Raw genomic sequence first — 20,976 nt, forward strand, 5'->3', positions numbered from 1 at the left:
ATCGTGGGGCTGCCAGACCGGGCCGGGACAGACCCGACAGCGTTCACTGAACACCTGCTGCGCACCCTCCTCCCGTGAGCCACATTCTCCAACTTCTTTGTGGTGGAGAGGGCACATAGAATGCCTGCTACCCTGGGAGCTCCTTCACGCACCTTCACCCTCAAGCTACTGAATTTCAGGGACAGGGACCTGGTCCTCCATGAAGCAAGGAAGATATAATTACTGTGCCATGAGGAGGGAGCGAGACTTATGATCTTCCCCGATTATTGGGTGGGCACGCTGAAGCTTCGTCTCTCCTCGACCATGTGAAACTGAATCTGCGCAACAAGAAAATCAAATATAGTATGTTGTTCCCCGCCCAGTTGAAAGGACAAGATGGAAAAAACGCTTTTTTACCTCCCCTGAGGATGCGTCACAAAATGGCTGGAGACCCTACCCAGGGGCTGACACTAACTGTAAGCTGCATTGCATAGTTGTTTTTCTGCCTCCCTGTTTCCCTCTGTTTGCATGGCTACTCCATGCTCCTGCTACTCCCCCCCCCCCCATTTGCCACGTGTTGGAGGATAGACTGCCTGAGCCTGCAGGGTGCATATAACTTTGCATGTACCCTGGGTGTTTGAATAGCTGGGCACACATATGCTGCAGAGCACTACCCTCGCTCTCACACATCCTCTGGTGACAGGGGGAAGCCGCACAAGTTCACAAACAGTTTGTAACCGGTTTAAGTACTGTACCTCCAGAATCTTGACTGACTACTCAATCTGCAGGGGCCGTTAATCCTTCAATTTATAAGGGGACTCTCTGTATGTACTGTGACACCTGGGGGTGCTGCCAGGTGCGGGGGTTGGGGGCATTGTTGGAGTGACTGTTCCTGCTCCATTAAGGTTTTACTTTTTTTTTTCAATTTTTTTTTAAGCAAAATGTGTAGCTCTGATCTCCTTCCACTAGATGGCATAGAAGATGTTTTTAATCATACTCTCATACTAGTGTTTATTACAATGCTCTATAAGTGTACTGTCTATATGTTATTATTACTGATCCGATACTCCCAACTTTCTGAAAGAAGACTTTGATGGTCCCCCTTACCATTTTATCTTGGAACGTTTGAGGTCTGAACTCCAGGTTCAAACAGTGTTTGGTATATAACTTCCTAAAAAAGTATATTCCTCAGGTGTGTACTGTATACTACAGGAAACTGGGGGACAGGACACTGACCATCAGGAAGCCCTGGGTGGGATCGTACTACCATTCAACCTTTTCCTCATACTCTAGGGGTGTCAGTGTCCTGATCCACAAGTCCCTCCAATTTATCCCTAGATCTTCAGCTGGATCCAGAGGGGAGATATGTGGCCCTTCATTCAATGTGTGATAGACTGGAACTTTTGATTGTGGAGCTCTACATCCCCCCCAAGCAATCCTAGACATTCTTCGTAAACTTACCCTGTTGATAGCCAACTACCCCTCAGCTGGGGTAGTACTGGCTGGGGATTTGATACCCTGCAGAATAGCTTTCAGCCACCTTTTGAGGATGTTTTTCTTCTATATACAAGTACGACATGCAGTGCAGGCCCAATTCCCTGAGTGGGTGATGGTAAAATCCCATGTGGTGGGGTGTTTCCTAATTTCCAAGAGTGCATCCTTTCCTCCCTGTATCTCAGGATATCATGTGAGGGATCTGATGGGGCAACCAAACTGTTTCGTAAATGGAAGGAGGATTTGCCTGCCCTTGCTGATGATGATTGGGAAGAGGGAATTCAACAGTACATCCCGCTCATGATATCAGCAAGGGATAGGTACATCCAACTCAAATTCAACCATAGAGCATATTACACGCCGCAAAGACTCTCTAGAATATACCCGACTCAAACTGACAGATGTCCTAAAGTCACTACTAAATTGGGTACATTCTTACATCTTGTCTGGTCCTGCCCTCTCATTCAACAATTTTGGGCAGAAGTGGTTGCTGTAATCAATTCAGTAGGCCACTTGCACATAGGTATTAATCCTCTTGTCACACCCAACACTCATAGGAGACTGTATTCTATACCTCGCTTTATGCCAGAAAGACCATCTTAACCATTGGAGAGCCCTAATTGACTCAATTTTACCACTTTATAAACTCACATACATGAATCGCAAATGCCCCAAGAAATTTGAAAAGATATGAGGTGCCTGGGCCAAACACTAATTACCCTTCTCTCTAGTAAAATTCTCTGATCCTCTTGCCACACCCTCTACCCACCTCTCCTCCCCTCTGCCGCTCTCCCTTCCCATGTACTCCCCCCCCCCTTTTTCCCCAGGTTAGAGTCATGGTTAAGCGGACAACGTCCTTCCACAGCTAATGATCAAAACACGCTATTGGGTAAACACTAACATCCTAGACGGGATCACCCAATGATGTTTTAATGTCAATAAATGTTAACATATGTCTAAAGCAGGCCCGGACTGGGACAAAAAATAGGCCCGGGCATTTTAGACTGAGCAGCCCGGGGGGAGGGGGGGCGCAGCGGCGGCGCTTTGCGGCGATGTGGAGTTCCAGCACTTTGTACCTCTGGACCCCTTTACATTACACAGCACCTTGCACCTCTGGACCCCTTTACATTACACAGCACCTTGCACCTCTGGACCCCTTTACATTACATAGCACCGCACCTCTGGACCCTTTTACATTAAACAGCACCCTGCACCTCTGGACCCCTTTACATTACACAGCACTCTGCACCTCTGGACCCCTTTACATTACACAGCACCCTGCACCTCTGGACCCCTTAACATTACACAGCACCCTTTACCTCTGGACCCCTTTACATTACACAGCACCCTGCACCTCTGGGCCCCTTTACATTACACAGCACCCTGCACCTCTGGACCCCTTTACATTACACAGCACCCTGCACATCTGGACCCCTTTACATTACATAGCACGCACCACACCTCTGGACCCCTTTATATTTCACAGCCCCCCACAGTTTGTTACACAGACACCCCCTAACAGTTCTGGACCCCCTGCATGTTACACAGACCTCCCTACAGTACAGACCCCCTCCCTACAGTACAGACCCCTCCCTACAGTACAGATCCCCCTACATTACAGACCCCCTCTACAATACAGACCCCCCTACATTACAGACCCCCTCTACAATACAGACCCCCCTACATTACAGCCCGCCTCTACAATACAGCCCATACAGACCCCCCCTACATTTCAGAGACGTGACCTGTGGTCCACCAGGCATATGCCCGGTATGCCCTATGGCCAGTCCGGGCCTGGTCTGAAGTGAGATTCATATCTTGCCTTGTGTTACCTTATATGTTCTCTTTCACATGAAACTCTTCACTAATTCCTATTTTTGTATTGAAGAGCTACAATGTAATTTATATGTAATTATTTTCTCCTTTTGGAAACAAATAAAAACTCTTCTGTTAAAAAAAAAACATTTACTCACTGGTGGTAGAAACGAGAAAAAGTTCATCCACTCTGTGTTGGTCGACCTTGATCTAATGACTTGCAGTCACTGTTACCCTACTGTGCTAGCAGTTCTTATCTATGTGTTTGGAAAAAAAGTGGTTGAACTATTCCATCAATACAAATGTAGTAGGAATGAGCTCCTGGTTTTGTCCAAGCACAGGCTAGGACCAAACTCAGCCTTTCGGGTCTGGTATTAATTTTAAAGACGACCCTAAGCAAAAATAAATTCTATAATAGACCCTTTTTAGTTTGGTATGGATTTTAAGTAGAAACCCCATGCAAAAATCAAGAAAATCAAGTGTGTCACGCCCCCCCCCCCCCCAAAAAAACCCCACAACAGACCCTTGAGCGAGCATGCATGCTAGGGTTGTCACCTTTGCTTCAAGCCAAAACCGAACACTTAAGCGGCACACAGCAAAAACTTTTTTTAGTATTATACATAACAAATTAAAAATGAAATGCATTACAAGTAGATGTAAAACCTTTAAAATGATGCTGCACCATAACGCATGATACTTTTTTACCATAGGTTTTGCTGCAGGTGAATGAGCGCAAAAGCAAAGTGGGTGGTTATGTCATTAAGACTTGGCACCGCTGTTCACCCAAAAATAACTGTGTGTTTTTGTGCATTTCAGAAATGCATACAACTTTGTGTACATTCCTGCAGCACACAGATGTCTATCTAGGGCAGGGGTAATAAATTCAAATTTATGAAATTCCAGTCATTAAACATGTCTTCCAAATTACTCTCTATTAAAACATAAGTAGGCTATTAACATCCATATTTTAAAATAAAATCACATTACATAAGGTGTCCCCATCAGAGTGCCTCCTTACACCAGGTGTCCCCATCAGAGTGCCTCCTTACACCAGGTGTCCCTATCAGAGTGCCTCCTTACACCAGGCGTCCCCATCAGAGTGCCTCCTTACACCAGGTGTCCCCATCAGAGTGCCTCCTTACACCAGGTGTCCCCATCAGAGTGCCTCCTTACACCAGGTGTCCCCATCAGAGTTCCTCCTTACATCAGGTGTCCCCATCAGAGTGCATCCTTACATCAGGTGTCCCCATCAGAGTGCATCCTTACATCAGGTGTCCCCATCAGAGTGCATCCTTACATCAGGTGTCCCCATCAGAGTGCCTCCTTACACCAGGTGTCCCCATCAGAGTGCCTCCTTACACCAGGTGTCCCCATCAGAGTGCCTCCTTACATCAGGTGTCCCCATCAGAGTGCATCCTTACATCAGGTGTCCCCATCAGAGTGCCTCCTTATACCAGGTGTCCCCATCAGAGTGCCTCCTTACATCAGGTGTCCCCATCAGAGTGCATCCTTACATCAGGTGTCCCCATCAGAGTGCCTCCTTATACCAGGTGTCCCTGTCAGAGTGCCTCCTTACATTAAGTGTCCCCAGTAGAATGTCTCCTTACATCTGGTGTCCCAATCAGAGTTCCCCTTAACATTTGGTGTCCCTCCACACATCAGAATTCTGCAAACTCTGCAAACTAGCTACGAGTAAGCATCACATGATGTGAAACACGTCAGCCACCTTTTTCCTGTTGTTCACTTCATTTTGACTGCATCGCTTTGGTTGTTTTTTGGATTTTATTTGTACAATAAAGACATTGTTTTAAAGAGTGCGGCAGTCCAGGATTTTCTTCTATCCAACAGCTGGATGGCAGCGGAGGTACATTAGAAGAGGTCGCACAGCCTACACACCACGGTGGCCTCCTTTGGGCTGTTTAAGCTTAGCTGCCATCGGAGGGCCGCCATGCTATGCTTGCAGAGAGGGAACCGGAGTTAGGGGGCGAAGCTGGTAGATGGACTGGATCTAGGGCTAGGGAAACTCCACATGTGAGCATCTGCATAAGCACCATTGGCTGCTAGGACACCGGCGGCCCCAGCAGCCAATGACTTCAAAGCAGATCATGCGGGCAGATCATGTGGGGGGGGGGGGTGAGTACCAGGCGAGAAGGCAGAGGGACACAGAGGCGCAGCTGACAGGAATCCGCAGGGGTCTAAGATTTACCTGACTGGAGAAATGTTGTGACTGGGTTTCAGGTGGACAGAAACACAGGCACAAGTTGCAAAACCCGTACTGTTCTGGTCAATCACGTACAGGTGGCAACCCTAATGCAGTCTGACTTGCCAGGAAAAGAGATGGGAAAGTGTGTGCTCCCCACTGCTGAACCATACTAGGCCACATGCACTCAACATGTGGGGGTACCTTGCCAAAGGTAGACATATACCATACCATATACATAGTGGACTTTAATACATCTTGTTGAGCAGGACTCTGGCAAACTACCAACTTTCACCTACATATTTTTTTATTAAACACATCTTTGCAAAGGACATTTTAATTATTATTTACACAGGTAAACAGAGATCTGCCAGGTTTAATCATCTGTTAATTCTAGGAACGCAAGAAGCTTGGCAATGCATTTGAAAACTATGTGTTGACTTTGAAATCTTTATTCAGCGCATCCTGCTTTGTATAATTTTATCCTAGTTGTTCTATAGGTCTGATCCTGAAGAACAGCTTATATAGTTTGATGGCTTTTCTCAATAATTCTTATAGCCCTCCATTAAAAAGTTTCTTGCTCCTAGTCTTTAACCACTTAAGCCCCGGACCTTTAGGCAGCTAAATGCCCAAGCCAGGTTTTGCGATTCGGCACTGCGTCGCTTTAACAGACAATTGCGCGGTCGTGCGACGTGGCTCCCAAACAAAATTGGCGTCCTTTTTTCCCCACAAATAGAGCTTTCTTTTGGTGGTATTTGATCACCTCTGCGGTTTTTATTTTTTGCGCTATAAACAAAAATAGAGCGACAATTTTGAAAAAAATGCAATATTTTTTACTTTTTGCTATAATAAATATCCCCCAAAAACATATATAACAATTTTTTTCCCTCAGTTTAGGCCGATACGTATTCTTCTACCTATTTTTGGTAAAAAAAAATCGCAATAAGCGTTTATCGATTGGTTTGCGCAAAATGTATAGCGTTTACAAAATAGGGGATATTTTTATTGCTTTTTAATGAATTTTTTTTTTTTTTACTACTAATGGCGGCGATCAGCGTTTTTTTTCGTGACTGCGACATTATGGCGGACACTTCGGACAATTTTGACACATTTTTGGGACCATTGTCATTTTCACAGCAAAAAATGCATTTAAATTGCATTCTTTATTGTGAAAATGACAGTTGCAGTTTGGGAGTTAACCACAGGGGGCGCTGAACGTGTTAGGCTTCACCTAGTGTGTGTTTACAACAGTAGGGGGGTGTGGCTGTAGGTCTGATGTCATCGATTGTGTCTCCCCTATAAAGGGGATGACACGATCGATGCGCCGCCACAGTGAAGCACGGGGAAGCCGTGTTTACATACGGCTCTCCCCGTTCTTCAGCTCCGGGGAGCGATCGCGACGGAGCGGCTATAAACGAATAGCCGTGCCGTCGTCCTGGATCGCTCCCCGAGGTAAGCCGCACGCAGCGGGGGGGGGGGGGGGTCCCGATCGGACCCGCGGAAAGGCAAGGACGTATATATACGTCCTTCTGCCTGTCCGTGCATTTTGCAGACGTAAATAGTCGCGTGGCGGGCGTTAAGTGGTTAAAGAATCAAAAACACTGAGGCTGCGTACACACGGTCGGTCAAAACCGATGAAAACGGACTGGAGGACCTTTTCATCGGTCCAAACCGATCGTGTGTGGGCCCCATCGGTAAATTATCCTTCAGGTCCAAAAATTTAGAACTTGCTTTAAAATTGAAACGATGAACGCCTAACCGATCGGTCAAAACCAATGGTTAGTATGTAAAAGCATCGGTTAAAGGTCCGCGCGTGCTCAGAGTCGAGTCGACGCATGCTTGGAAGCATTGAACTTCGTTTTTTTCTGCACGTCGTTGTGTTTTACGTCACCGCGTTCTGACACAATCAGTTTTTAACCTATGGTGTGTAGGCACATCAGACCATCAGTCAGCTTCATCGGTTAACCGATGAGAACGGTCCTTCGAATGGACCGATCGTGTGTACGCGGCCTAAGATGTTTTCTTTTTTTTTTTAAAGTGTATTATGCCATTTACAGAAATATATGTGGATGTGGTCACTGGTCAGCAAGTTGGGACGCACACGGACACTTGTGAGCGGTCCTTGCAAGGTCCGCAGCCCGGCCGCCACTTTCGGTGGCTCTTTCTGGAGAAAAGACTGTCAGTCAGATCATCAGACCCTCCCTCCATTATCTGACCTGATCCGATGGCGATGTGATGGCTGGGCTGGCTTGTGGCTCCTCCTCTATAGATACGATTGGTGCTGTCCACTCCACTGAAGTATGGACTGGAGTCACTGCGCCGGAGTGATATGTTTGTTAGAGACTTGGAGGGACTGGTAGTGCTGTGTAGCCCTGCATTGTAAAATAATACAGCAGAGAGAGGCGCTTTTCAAATACAGAGGGGGGGGAAGCGCTTTTCAGGCAGCAGGGGCGGGAGAATTGACCGAGTAAGGTCAAGGTCAGGATTCAGGAACCAGGTGTTGGCTAAATATATTATATTCTTTGCAGGGAGAGCCCTGCCCTAGGAAGACTAGGATCTATGGGACCTGGCCTGGCCTGCTCTAATAAGGGATCTATGGGGACCCTGGCCTGGTCTAAAGGGGGATCTATGGGACCCTGCTGAAGGGGAGATTTATGAGTTGGGGACCCTGGCCTGCTCTAAAGAGGGATCTACGGGGACCCTGCTCTAAAGGGAGATGTATGGGGACCCCCTGGCCTGCTATAAAGAAGATTCTATGGGGACCCTGGCCTACTCTAAAAGGGGTCATGTTGGCTAAATATATATATTCTTTTCAGGGAGAGCCTGGATTAGCAGCAGCTATCGAGCCCCTGATGCTGATGTCACTGACGGCCACAATTTCACTTTTTAAATATAAATACCCCTGTAATACACAAGCTTAATGTATTCTAGTAAAGTTAGTCTGTAAACTAAGGTCCGTTTTGTTAGGTTGTTACAGCATTTAGTCACTTTATAAAATAGAAATTGACTGGGGCCATCTTAAGTGTGGGCATCATGAAGCCAGACTGTATGACTTCCTGGATTTCAGCCTTGCAGACCTCGCACATGCTCAGTGCTGCACAAGCAGTGTCAGATCAGGTTTCAGCACCTGTGCTGTCCAAGTCACATGATTCTTTGAGACAGGGGAGTGCACAGACTCCTGGAAAGTTACACCCACTACACTCCCAGGAGTCTGTGCGGTGTAGGTTAGGAAGCATTAAGCACCTAGGTGCAGGAAGTGGGAAAATTAACTATTCTGCCTAGCAACAACACTTTGAAGGCATCTAAAAAAAAAAAAATTCCGTAAAGGACTAATGAAATTTTTTTAAAACTACTGATGTAATGTTATATTTATGGGTGGAACTCCACTTTAAGTGCTTTTTGGAAAATAAGTCTCTGAAACACTGTAATTCTCAGTGACCCCCAGAAGTCTGCTTCTCGTGCCTCCTCATGCTGCCTAGCTTTGTGGGTGTTGATTTCATCTGGAAATGTAGGTTTCATGGGCGCAATTAACACCCAAGGACCAATTTTTCCACACCCGTTGGACAGGTGCATATCATTTTAATTTTTGACAGCAAGGCCAATTCTTGCTTTCATCATATAGAGTACCTCTATAGGGTTATGGTGTGAAGGCACCACTGACACCCAAAGACCAAATTGTCTGCACCAGTTTGACAGGTGCACAATCATTATTACTGCAGAAGGCTCTATACATGGTACAGATGTGCCACATTGCAGTCACACTAAGGGGACCCCCCAGTCACTATTTTTAAAGGAATTTTTCATTTGTATTGTTATTTCTCATTTTGATGCTTTCACTTTAACCACTTAAGCCCTGGACCATTTGGCTGGCCAAAGACCAGAGCACTTTTTGAGATTCGGCACTGCGTCGATTTAACTGACCACTGCGCGGTCATGCGACGTTGCTCCCAAACAAAATTGATGTCTTTTTTTCTCCACAAATAGAGCTGTCTTTTGGTGGTATTTTATTTTATTAGTTTTTATTTTTTGCGCTATAAACAAATATAGAGCGACAATTTTGAAAAAAGAAAGCATTATATTTTACTTTTTGCTATAATAAACATCCCCCAAAAATATATAAGAAAAAACATTTTTTTTCCTCAGTTGAGGCCGATACGTATTCTTCTACACATTTTGAAAAAAAAACAACTCATTAAGCGTTTATTAATTGGTTTGCACAAAAGTTATAAAGTCTACAAAATAGGATATAGTTTTATGGCATTTGTATTATACATTTTTTTTTACTTGTAATGGCGGCGATCAGTGATTTTTATTGTGACTGTGACATAATGACCATTGTCATTGATACAGCGATCAGTGCTATAAAAATGCACTGATTACTGGAAAAATGACACTGGCAGTGAAGGGGTTAACCAGTAGGGGGCGCTGAAGGGGTTAAGTGTGCCCTAGGGAGTGCTTCTAACTGTAGGGGGGTGGGCTGTATGTGACACGACAGTGATTACCACTCCCGATTACAGGGAGCTGTGATCAGTGTCCTGTCACTAGGAAGAATGGGAAAATGCTTGTTTATCTTAGCATTTCCCTGTTCTCCCTCTCCGTGAGACGATCACGGATATCCCCGTAGACATCGAGTCCACGGGACCCGTGGTCAGACTCACGGGGCTTGGGGTGCGCCCGCGTGCCTACAATGCCACATCTTAAAGGCAGGGCTGATCCTAGGGTCACAGGCGCCTGGGTGCAGAAAAATTTCTGGCGCCCCACATGGGCGTCGTCATTTTACTAACCCCTCCCCTTTACACATTTGTCTATGGCAATGACTCAACCACAGAGAGGCTCCCCCCACAAAGTCTTCATTAACCTGGGATCCTTACATGATCTCTTAACAATAAACAAAATACAGGAAGAGAATCAGAGTACTTTATTGGGACCTGGAGGGGGGCCTCTCTGATGGACACAGATAGGGCTTCTGTTAGAGAGTCTGATGTTCGGCGCCCCCACCTCTGCAGGCGCCTGGGTGCAATGCACCCTGTTTACCCTGCCTAGGATCGGCCCTGCGCCATTGTGTCACAGTATATCGTCGTGCATTGGTCCTTAAGTGGTCAAGCATCAGTAAATCACTGCTCATGTAAAAATGATGTTTTTTTACAAACTTCTTTTCATTGATACATGTCCCCCAGGGCAGTACTTGGACCTCCATAACCAACGTATGCCCAATTACTTGCATATAAGCCTTCAAAATGTGCAATTTAGATTTTTCCAGTTTGGGGCCCATACACTTTAATGTGGTCCGTTATTCTTTTTTTTTTTTCACTTCAGACTCAACCTCATAGAGTGTGCTTTATATGCTCATGTTCTGCGTACCAGCCCATTGCATCTCTATATTGGTTTTGCATCATAAGTGTCGTTTCTTTGTGTGTGGAAGTTACTTTTTGTTCCTTTTTTCTTTTTTTTTTTTTTTTTCTCCTCCTTTTAAATATGAATACATATTATAGTTATTTATTTAGTATCACTCCACGTGCTTAAAGGTACAAAAAGAAAACAAAAATTTTTCTAATTTCAATTATCCCCCCCTAGCCCTTCCCCCCCATCCCCCCTATCTCACCTTAAACAATCTCTTATATCTCTAGTTCTCTCTAGTTTTCTTCTAATATATCTTTTAAGTCTCTGCCCTTAATTTTTCTGCGTAACTCCACGATTTCTTGAAAGTCCTCCATTTATCCCATTTCGTGATTTGTAAGATGTTGTTGCCCTCTATAGCCTCTTTTAGTTCTTCCATTTTGTATGTTTCTTCAACCGCATCTATCCACTCCCAAATTAAGGGGCACTCCACCTCTTGCCACTTCCTTGGGATAAGTCTCTTAGCGGCATTGAGTAAGTGCGGTACTAGCGTTTTCCTGTAACTTTTTATACCTTCCTCCCCCCCATGGAATAGGATGACCCATGGGTCCATCTTGATCTTTTTCCCCGTGATCTCTTCCACACAGGCCAAAATTTTTTCCCAATACCTCTTAACCTTGGGGCATCCCCACCAAAGGTGTGCCATATTTCCTGGTGATCTACATCCCCTCCAACACTCTCCTGTCTGTTCTTCTTTGAATTTTTTTAGCCTATCCGGAGTCATGTACCATCCGGATATGCATTTAAAACACATCTCCGCAGTACGGCTATCTACCGCAGAAGAGTGTGTCTGATCCAACATTTTATCTATTGTGCCCCCATCCCGCTGTGTTCCCAGTTCCCTTTCCCATTTTCTAATGAATGGAGGTATATCCTGCTCATCTATCTTCAATAGAATCCTATATAACTTTGAGGTAGTTCCTTTAGATCTTTCCGTGGAACATATTTTTTTCTAATTCTGTTAACTGGTCTCCAGCTCTCAGTGGGCCTGGGAGATCCTGGATAAAATGTTTAAGCTGCTGATACCTCCATTAATTTCCATTAGATTATTTTTAAATTTTAACTCCTGTAGTGTTATTATGTGGCCATCCTTCATTATATCCCTTAGTTGTACAGTGTCCTGCTTAATCCAATTACCCCCAACTTGTGTTTTACCTGGTGCAAAATAATCGTTATTTTTTAGTGCTATAAAAGGTGAATTATATTCCTTCTGGGTTTTTTTATAGACATTATCCCATATTTTAAGTGCATTTTTTGTTATTTCGTGTACATTTTTATCTAGTGTCCTAAATTGGGGAGGGTTCCAAATTATCTTGTCCAACCTCGCCTGTGCTAACTCATTTTCTAGACTTACCCACCTTTCTTTGTTGGCTCTGGCCCACTCCACCACCCTTGTTATTACCACTGCATCATAGTATCCTTTAACATCCGGTACCGCTAAACCCCCCTTTTTTTTTGGTTGTTTTAGGGTCTGGAGTGATATCCTATGTTTCTTATTTCTCCATATATAGTTCATAATTAATTTTTTTAGTGCGGAGAATAGTGTTCTCGGGAGGGCTATAGGAATCATCTGAAATTTATATAAGATTTTAGGTAAAATGACCATTTTGCAATAATTGATTCGTCCTATCCATGATATTGCTCTATTTTCCACTCTTTTTGTTTCTATCTTAATTTCATTTAATAGGGGGATGAAGTTTATTTTATACATTTTTTTAATAGAGTTTGCTAACAATATCCCTAGATATTTAAGTTCTTTGACCCAGGCGAAATGGTACTTCACTTTCAAGGATTGCTCTTCCAATTTACTTATATTCATACTCATAATCTCCGTTTTGGTGAGGTTTATTTTGAAATTCGCAATTTCCCCGTACTCTCTGCATAGGTTTAATAGGTTTGGAATTGATAGTTGGGGTTTATCCAAATAGAAGAGGACGTCGTCTGCAAAGGCAGAGAGTTTGTATTCCTCCTCTCCTATATTGACCCCTTTAATTTCTTGGCAGTTACGGATCCTGGCCAAAAAAGGCTCCAATGAGAGCACAAAAAGGAGTGGCGACAGAGGGCACCCCTGCCTTGTACCGTTTTTCATTGAGAAAGTTTGGGATAAACTGCCGTTTATCTTTATTTTGGCCGTGGGAGACAAATAAAGGGCTGCGATCCAATCTATCATTCTCTGTCCAAACCCCATGTCCTTCAGAGTATGCAACATAAATCCCCAGTCTACTCTGTCGAACGCTTTTTCTGCATCGATCGACAGGAGTAGACCTGGGGACCCTACCGCCTTCATTCTCCGGAGTATCAAGAGTGTTTTTACTCCATTGTCTCTTCCCTCTCTACCTTGAACAAAGCCTGTTTGGTCCGGGTGTACCAATTTTGTCATTTCCTGTCTAACTCTTCCGGCCAGAACCTTTGCGTACAATTTTATATCAGTGTTCAGAAGAGATATCGGCCGGTACCCTGAGCAGTTTCCCGTGTCTTTACCTTCCTTTGGAATAACAGTGATGGTTGCCTCTGATGCTTCTTTACTTAATTTATACTCTCTTCCAAGGCCATTAAAATACTGGCATAATTTTGGGAGGAGGATCTCCTTGTATTTTTCTGCCTCCATTTGACCAATTTTCGATATTCCTGCTTCCTTTAAAAATATTGTGATCTTATTTTCTTTTTCCCCTTTTTGCCAGTTCTTTTGTTCTACCGAGTATAATTTTTCATAATATAATCTGAATGTTTCTGCAATATCTTTTGTTGTATGTAAGACCTCGCCTTTTTCGTTTTTAATTCTGTCTATATAATTCCTTGATTTCTTTTTTTGTACCATCCGAGCTAGATGTTTGCTTGTTTTATTCCCCCACCTGTATCTTTCCCTTGCTATTAAGTTAAATTCCCTTTTTGTGTCCTGATCTAAGAGTTCTTTAAGTTAATTTCGCTTATTTACTAGGTTTAAATATAGGTCTTGTTGTTTTCCCATTTTCTTGTGTTTTTGTTCAAGCTTAAAAATCTCCCCTATAAGTTTTTCTCTTTTACTACTCTCCTCTTTCTTCCTCCTTGCTCCTTCAGAGATCAAGATCCCTCTTATCACCGCCTTGTGGGCGTCCCATAGTGTTGCTTTAGAAATTCCATCTATCTCATTTGTTTTAAAGTACTCTTCTAATTCTTTTTTAACCTTCAGAAAACTTTTCTCTTTGATTATTAGATCCTCATTGAGTCTCCAATTTTGATAGGGCTTTTGATTCCCTGAGATCTTTATGGATATGCTAATGGGAGCGTGATCCGAAATCGTCATGGTTTCTATTCTTGTCTCAACCACCATTTCCAGCATTCTATGGTCTACCAGTATGTGGTCGATCCGGGAGTAGCTCCCGTGAACCGGGGAATAAAACGTATAATCTCGTTGGCTTGGGTTAAAGATCCTCCATGTATCCACTAATTGATTTCTATATAAGCTTTCCTTAACCTTTCTTAGTTGTTTGTCTTGGGTTTCTGATGTCTGGTGGGTCTTATCTACTTTCGGGTCCATGCAAAAGTTTAAGTCCCCTCCCAATATTAACTTTCCCCTCCTAAAATCTTTTAATTTCCTTAGTATTTCCAACAGGTATTTCATCGGTGAGGTATTTGGGGCATATATATTTACAAGGGTGTATTCCTCCTCTTCCAGATTTCCCCTTAAGAAGAGGAATCTCCCTTCCGGGTCTGTCATTCTATCCGTTAGGACAAACCTAGTCCCCTTCGCTATTCCGATTGCTATCCCTCTAGCTCTTTTGGAAATAGTATCTCCATAGTACCATCTGGGAAAGTCGGAGGAGTATATCTTTGTGTTTGACCCCAATGTAAGATGGGTTTCTTGTAAGAAGGCAATGTCTGTCCTATACCTTTTCAGCTCCTTTAATATCTTATGTCTCTTAGTTGGGCTGTTAAGGCCTTTTACATTATAGGACAGACATTTAATCACTGGCATCCTTGTTTACCTTTCTTCGGGTTACAATCTCTTCTGATTGTTTTGGTGAGATAGGGTTTCTTCCCTCCCTGCATCCCGTCCCTCCCCCCCTCCCTCCAACTAACCCGTCCCCCCCTCCCTCCCATCCCCTCCCCCTTCCCTCCCATCCCCCTTCCCTCCCACCTACCCCCCCTATCTGGCCTATTAAAGACCTCTGAACCATCTTCCATGTCATGGTTCAGGTCATTCTGGGTGGGGTCTGAGACCACCTCCCCCTTCCGGTTTTCTACCCGGGAGGGGGGGGAAGAGGACACGGCCCCGGTCCGTGGTCGAAGGAAATACCAGACCCAAAAAAAAAGAAAGGGGAAAAGATTAGCCGGGGGCATCAATTGTAACCCAAAAAAGGGAAAAATGCGACTGGGGATAGAGCTAAGGAAAAAGGGGGAGCGGGGGGAGTTTCTATTCTCCTCCCCTCTCCCTCCCACCTCCGCCTCCCCCCCTACCCCCAGCCTGGTAAGTCAGGGACCTGAATATCCAATTTCCTACAGAATTCGTTTAAGTCCTCGGGAAATCTTAGTGTCGCAGATCTCCCCTCTTTTGTTCCGTGGTCCGTTATTCTGTTCTGAACTTTTGCGATGTTCGAAAGTTCTAACCGCAAACCGAATAAGGGGTCGTTTGGCCCTTCTCTACTCGTAACTTCTCTGCAAAGTATGGTAGAACAATGAAAATGGTACCACATTGAAGTGTATACATTTATCTTCACTTTGAGACTAAAGATTATTACCGTATTTTTCGGGGTATAGCGCGCTCCCAATAGTTGCCCCAAATTCCTGTGGAAAAAAGTTTTTTTGTACTTACAGTTTTGGTGTCTTGCGCGGTGTCCATCGGCGGCCTTGTCGGGTCCGGCGTCCGTCTGCGGCTTCGGGTGTCCTCTTCGTTGGGTCCGGCGTCCTTCTGCGGCGTCCTTGACGTCCTCCCCGCTCATTTCCCATGCAAAATAGGGGATCAGGACAAGAGTTGGGCCCCTCATTATTGTTGCATTACATGTGCAACTTATCTGCGTCATTGGCTAAACAAGAAGAAAAAGTACATGCCTTTTGCAGTCCCAATGGTGTGGAGGGAGCATGAAAATGTTACATGAAAAAACAATAAATTTATGGAAAATTATGTTATTGGTATCAATAAAAAGTAAAATGTATAATGATTGGTGTGGCACCATTCTCATTGCTATATCACATTTTGTAGAAAGGTTATGAAGCATAATTGCACATTGTAATTTTGAATTATTTTGATATAATTTTGACCTGAAGCTGTATCTTGGAAACTGGAGCCAATTAATAATCAGGGCATCATTTTCCTTTATTAGTGACCCAATTCTGGTAAAAATTTAGCTACTTTCATTTTTGAGGCTTTCTCCTTGAGGACCTCAGTTATGAGACACAATTACAAGTAGGGATGAGCCGAACACCCCCGGTTCAGTTCACAGCAGAATTTGCGAACAGGCAAACAATTTGTTCGAACACGCGAACACCGTTAAAGTCGATGGGACAAGAACATGAAAAATCTAAAGTGCTAATTTTAAAGTGTAATATGCCAGTTAATGTCATAAAAAGTGTTTGGGGACCTGGGTCCTGCCCCAGGGGACATGTATCAATGCAAAAAAAAAAGTTTTAAAAACTGCAGTTTTTTGGGAGCAGTGATTTGAATAATGCTTAATGTGAAACAATAAAAGTGAAATATTCCTTTAAATTTCGTACCTGGGGGGTGTTTATAGTATGCCTGTGAAGTGGCGCATTTTTTCCGTGTTTATAACATTCCCTGCGCAAAATGAAATTTCTAAAGGAAAAAAACTACTCGCAGCTATAATGAATTGTCGGGTCCTGGCAATACAGATAAAAGTCATTGAAAAAAACGGCATTGGTCCCCACCCTCAGTCCATTACCAGGCCCTTTGGTTCTGGTATGAATATTGAGGGGAACCCGAACCAAAATGTAAAAAAAATTGTGTGGGGGTCCCCCCAAATTCCATAACAGGCCCTTCAGGGATTTAATAGGAGATATGATAGCGTATGATAACATAAGGAGAAAACTATTCAGTCTCAGGGACCTTAACAAAACACACGGCCACTCAATGACGTTGGAGCAGAACCGGTTTAATCCTAAACTGCATAAGAGGTACTATCAGAGTAGCGTTAAAATCGCTGTAAATTCGCGGTAAAACACAGCTATTTTACCGCAAATTTACCGCAATTTTAACGCTCCGCTATAGGCGTATACAGTGTGAAAGGGGTCTAATGAAGAAACATCAGTGGCTGTCCTAGCTTCATTCAGCAATAGCCCACAGCGTAGCACTCGCCGCATGTCACTGGAGAGCACATTGAACACATTTTATAAGTGGTCAGAAACTTGTAAATAACTCATGAAAGAATAAAGTAACGTAAAAACCAAGCACACCATTGTTTTTCTTGTGAAATTCCCAATAGGTTTGATGTGTCACATGACCCTCTTCCTATTGAAAAAAACAAAAGTTGGATTCAAAATGGCCAACTTCAAAATGGCCGCCATGGTCACCACCCATCTTGAAAAGTTTCCCCCCTCACATATACTAATGTGCCACAAACAGGAAGTTAATATCACCAACCATTCCCATTTTATTAAGGTGTATCCATATAAATGACCCACCCTGTATATAGAATGCTGTTCAGAATATATAGTGCAGTCAATATAGTATATACACTGCAGTTCAGAGTATAAAGTGCAGTCAGTGTAGTATATATAATACAGTGCAGGGTATATAGTGCAGTGCAGGGTATATAGTGCAGTGCAGAGTATATAATACAGTGTATTGAAGTGGTTAAGGGGAACCCTATGACTATGAATAAAAAAAAACAGCGTGGGGTCCCCCCAAAATCCATACCAGGCTATTAGGGTCTGGCATAGATTTTAAGGGGAACTCCACGCCAAAATGTAAAAACAAATTGGCGTGGGCTTCCCTCCCAAATCCATACCAAACCCTAATATGATCAAGCAGCCTGGCACGCCAGGAAAGGGGGGGGGTGTCCTCATGTTGATGGAGACAAGTGTTACTTTGCCTTTATAACAGCTGTGGAATAAATTAGCCTCTAGGGTGTACAAGTGTGTACTAATAAATAAAAGTACCATCATCCAGAGATCAAATTGAATAGAAGATGTATTTTGGTCCCCAAACCAAAAAACAAGAGGTTTGTGGGCAAGTTGGACTATCGCGGTACGGTAGACAATTATAAAAATGTACGAATAAGAGTAATTATACATTTTATTGACACAGAAGAAAACAATAAATATAAACAAAAACAACAATACAGTTAATGCAATTTGCATTAACAGCCCTGCTGAACCAGCCCACATATTGGCCTATGTTGGAGATGCACAGATCGGGTCATGTTTATAGCACCCCCTACACATATTTCATGGTCACTGGTCTGTTGGTCCCCTGTATGATTGAAATTATTGTTGTAATTCTATAACGTACAAAGACATTTTAGGCCATTGTGTACTTCCAGCCTTGGTGTGAAGTAGCCAGCACAGAGTCCTGACCTCAACCCTACTAAACACCTTTGAGATAAATTGAAATGCCAAGTGAAATGCCAAGTGAGATAAATATCTGACACCTTAAATACTCTTGGCTAAGTGGGCACGCATTGTCACAAATTGCCACAAACACACTCAAAAGTTTTGTGGAAAACCTTCACTGAAAAGTGTAGACCATTAAAGCCATACAGGTAGAGAAAACTCTATATTATTGAGCTTGGTTTTAGAATGGGATGTCCAACAATCTCACCCAGATGTGATGGTCTAGTGCCCACAAACTTTGGGCCATATAATATAATATTATACACTATAATATAATATAATTTACTCATATCCTGTTGACCAGGACTTGCATCTTCACTGACATCACATGTACTTTCCTCATGTGTCCATTGGTTTCTGAAACGTATCTTGGCATAAGTCATCTTGAGAATTATTTACACAGGTAAACAGTGATCTGCCAGGTCTTACCATCTGTTCAATCATTTTTAAGGCTGCAGGGAACTTGGCAATGCCTCTGAAAACACTTTGTTGGCTTTGTTACTGTTAAGTAGTCACACCACTCATATTGACCCAGACTTTTGATTGGTGTCCCTGTTCTGCAGAACGGTTCTAACAGAATAGTTTTCTTGCTTGTCAAAATAATTCTTACATCACTCCATTGCACTGTTTTTTGCTCTAATGCCGCGTACACGCGATCATTTTTCGGCATGAAAAAAACATAGTTTTTCAAAAATGTCATTTAAAATGATCGTGTGTAGGCTTCACATGATTTTTCAGGTTCTGAAAAACGACAAAAAAAAAAAAAATCGAACATGCTGCATTTTTTAACGTCGTTTTAAACTATGTCGTTTTTCGGGTTGTAAAAAATGATCGTGTGTGGGCTAAAACTACATAAAAAACCAGCGCATGCTCAGAAGCAAGTTATGAGATGGGAGCACTGTTCATAATGGAGTAAGCACATTCATCACGCTGTAACAGACAAAAAAGCGTGAATCGTCTTTTACTAACACGGAATCAGCTAAAGCAGCCCAAAGGCGAATGGAACTTCCCCTTTATAGTGCCATCGTACGTGTTGTACGTCACCGCGCTTTGCTAGATCATTTTTTTTAAACGATGGTGTGTGGGCAACGTCGTTTTAATGATGAAGTTGGAAAAACATAGGGCCAGATTCACATAGAAATACGTTACGCTGCGGCGGCGTAACATATCCCATTTACGTTACACCGCCGCAAGTTTACAGCGTAAGTGCTTGATTCACAAAGCACTTACCTGTAAACTTGCGGCGGCGTAGCGTAAATCCGCCCGGCGCAAGCCCACCTAATTCAAATGGGGCGGGGACCATTTAAATTAGGCGCGTTCCTGCGCTGAACGTACTGTGCATGCTCCGTCCCTAAAATTTCCCGACGTGCATTGCGCTAAATGACGTCGCAAGGACGTCATTGGTTTCGACGTTAACGTAAATGGCGTCCAGCGCCATTCACGGACGACTTACGCAAACGACGTGAAATTTAAAAATTCAAAGCGGGAACGACGGCTATACTTAACATTGGTTAGGCCACCTAGAGGGCATGCTTAGTTCTACGTGACGTATCTCTACGGAAACAACGTAAATTTAGAGCGACGGGCAAAGCGGACGTTCATGAATCGGCGTAACTAGTCATTTGCATATTCTACGCCGACCGCAATGGAATCGCCACCTAGCGGCCGGCCTAGAATTGCAGCCTAAGATCCGACAGTGAAAGTCACTTACACCTGTCGGATCTTAGGGCTATCTATGCGTAACCTGATTTTATGAATCAGGCGCATAGATACGACAATCGTATCTCAGAGATACGACGGCGTATCAGGAGATACGCCGTCGTATCTCTTTTGTGAATCTGGCCCATAGTTTTTTCAACATGCTGAAAAACAATGTATTTTTTAATGCTGAAAAATTATCGTGTACTCGGCATTAGTCTTTAAAATAACTAAAAGCACGAAGATGTAAATCTGTTTTCTAAAAGGGACATTTATACCATTTACAGCAATCTATGTGTATGTTACAGGGTCATGTTAAAATGAAAATGCATCTATAGTTTTAAGAAAAAATATATCTTGCAAAGAAATGCAGTAGAGAAAGACAAGATCAGCCCTGTGCTTGGTTTGCAGCCCATCTCCTGCCTTAACCTTTTCATCTTCTTAGTGCCTCTATCAGATTTGTATTGCACCATATCAATCTTACATAGAACCATATGCCCCTGTCTGCTAAATTTGGTTGCCAAAGGTGTAAAGTAGGGTTGTCCAGATACCGATACTAGTATCGGTATCGGGACCGATACCGAGTATTTGCGGGAGTACTCGTACTCGCGCAAATGCTCCCGATACCTAAATAGAATACTTTTTTTGTATTTATCAACATGTTCTATGAAAATTCTTTGAGTTTTTTACTACTGCGTGACAAGCAAATAAAACATTTTTATTCATTTTTACTCATTTTTATTCTTTTATAATGTCTTGAGTTAGAGTTCTTCATAATTCTAAAGAAAATATCCTTAGTCTGTATTGTGGTTTGAAAACTGTCACATGACATTTAAAAAAAGTATCGG

The sequence above is a fragment of the Rana temporaria genome, chromosome 10 (genome assembly GCF_905171775.1).
Source record: "Rana temporaria chromosome 10, aRanTem1.1, whole genome shotgun sequence".
NCBI lineage: Eukaryota > Metazoa > Chordata > Amphibia > Anura > Ranidae > Rana > Rana temporaria.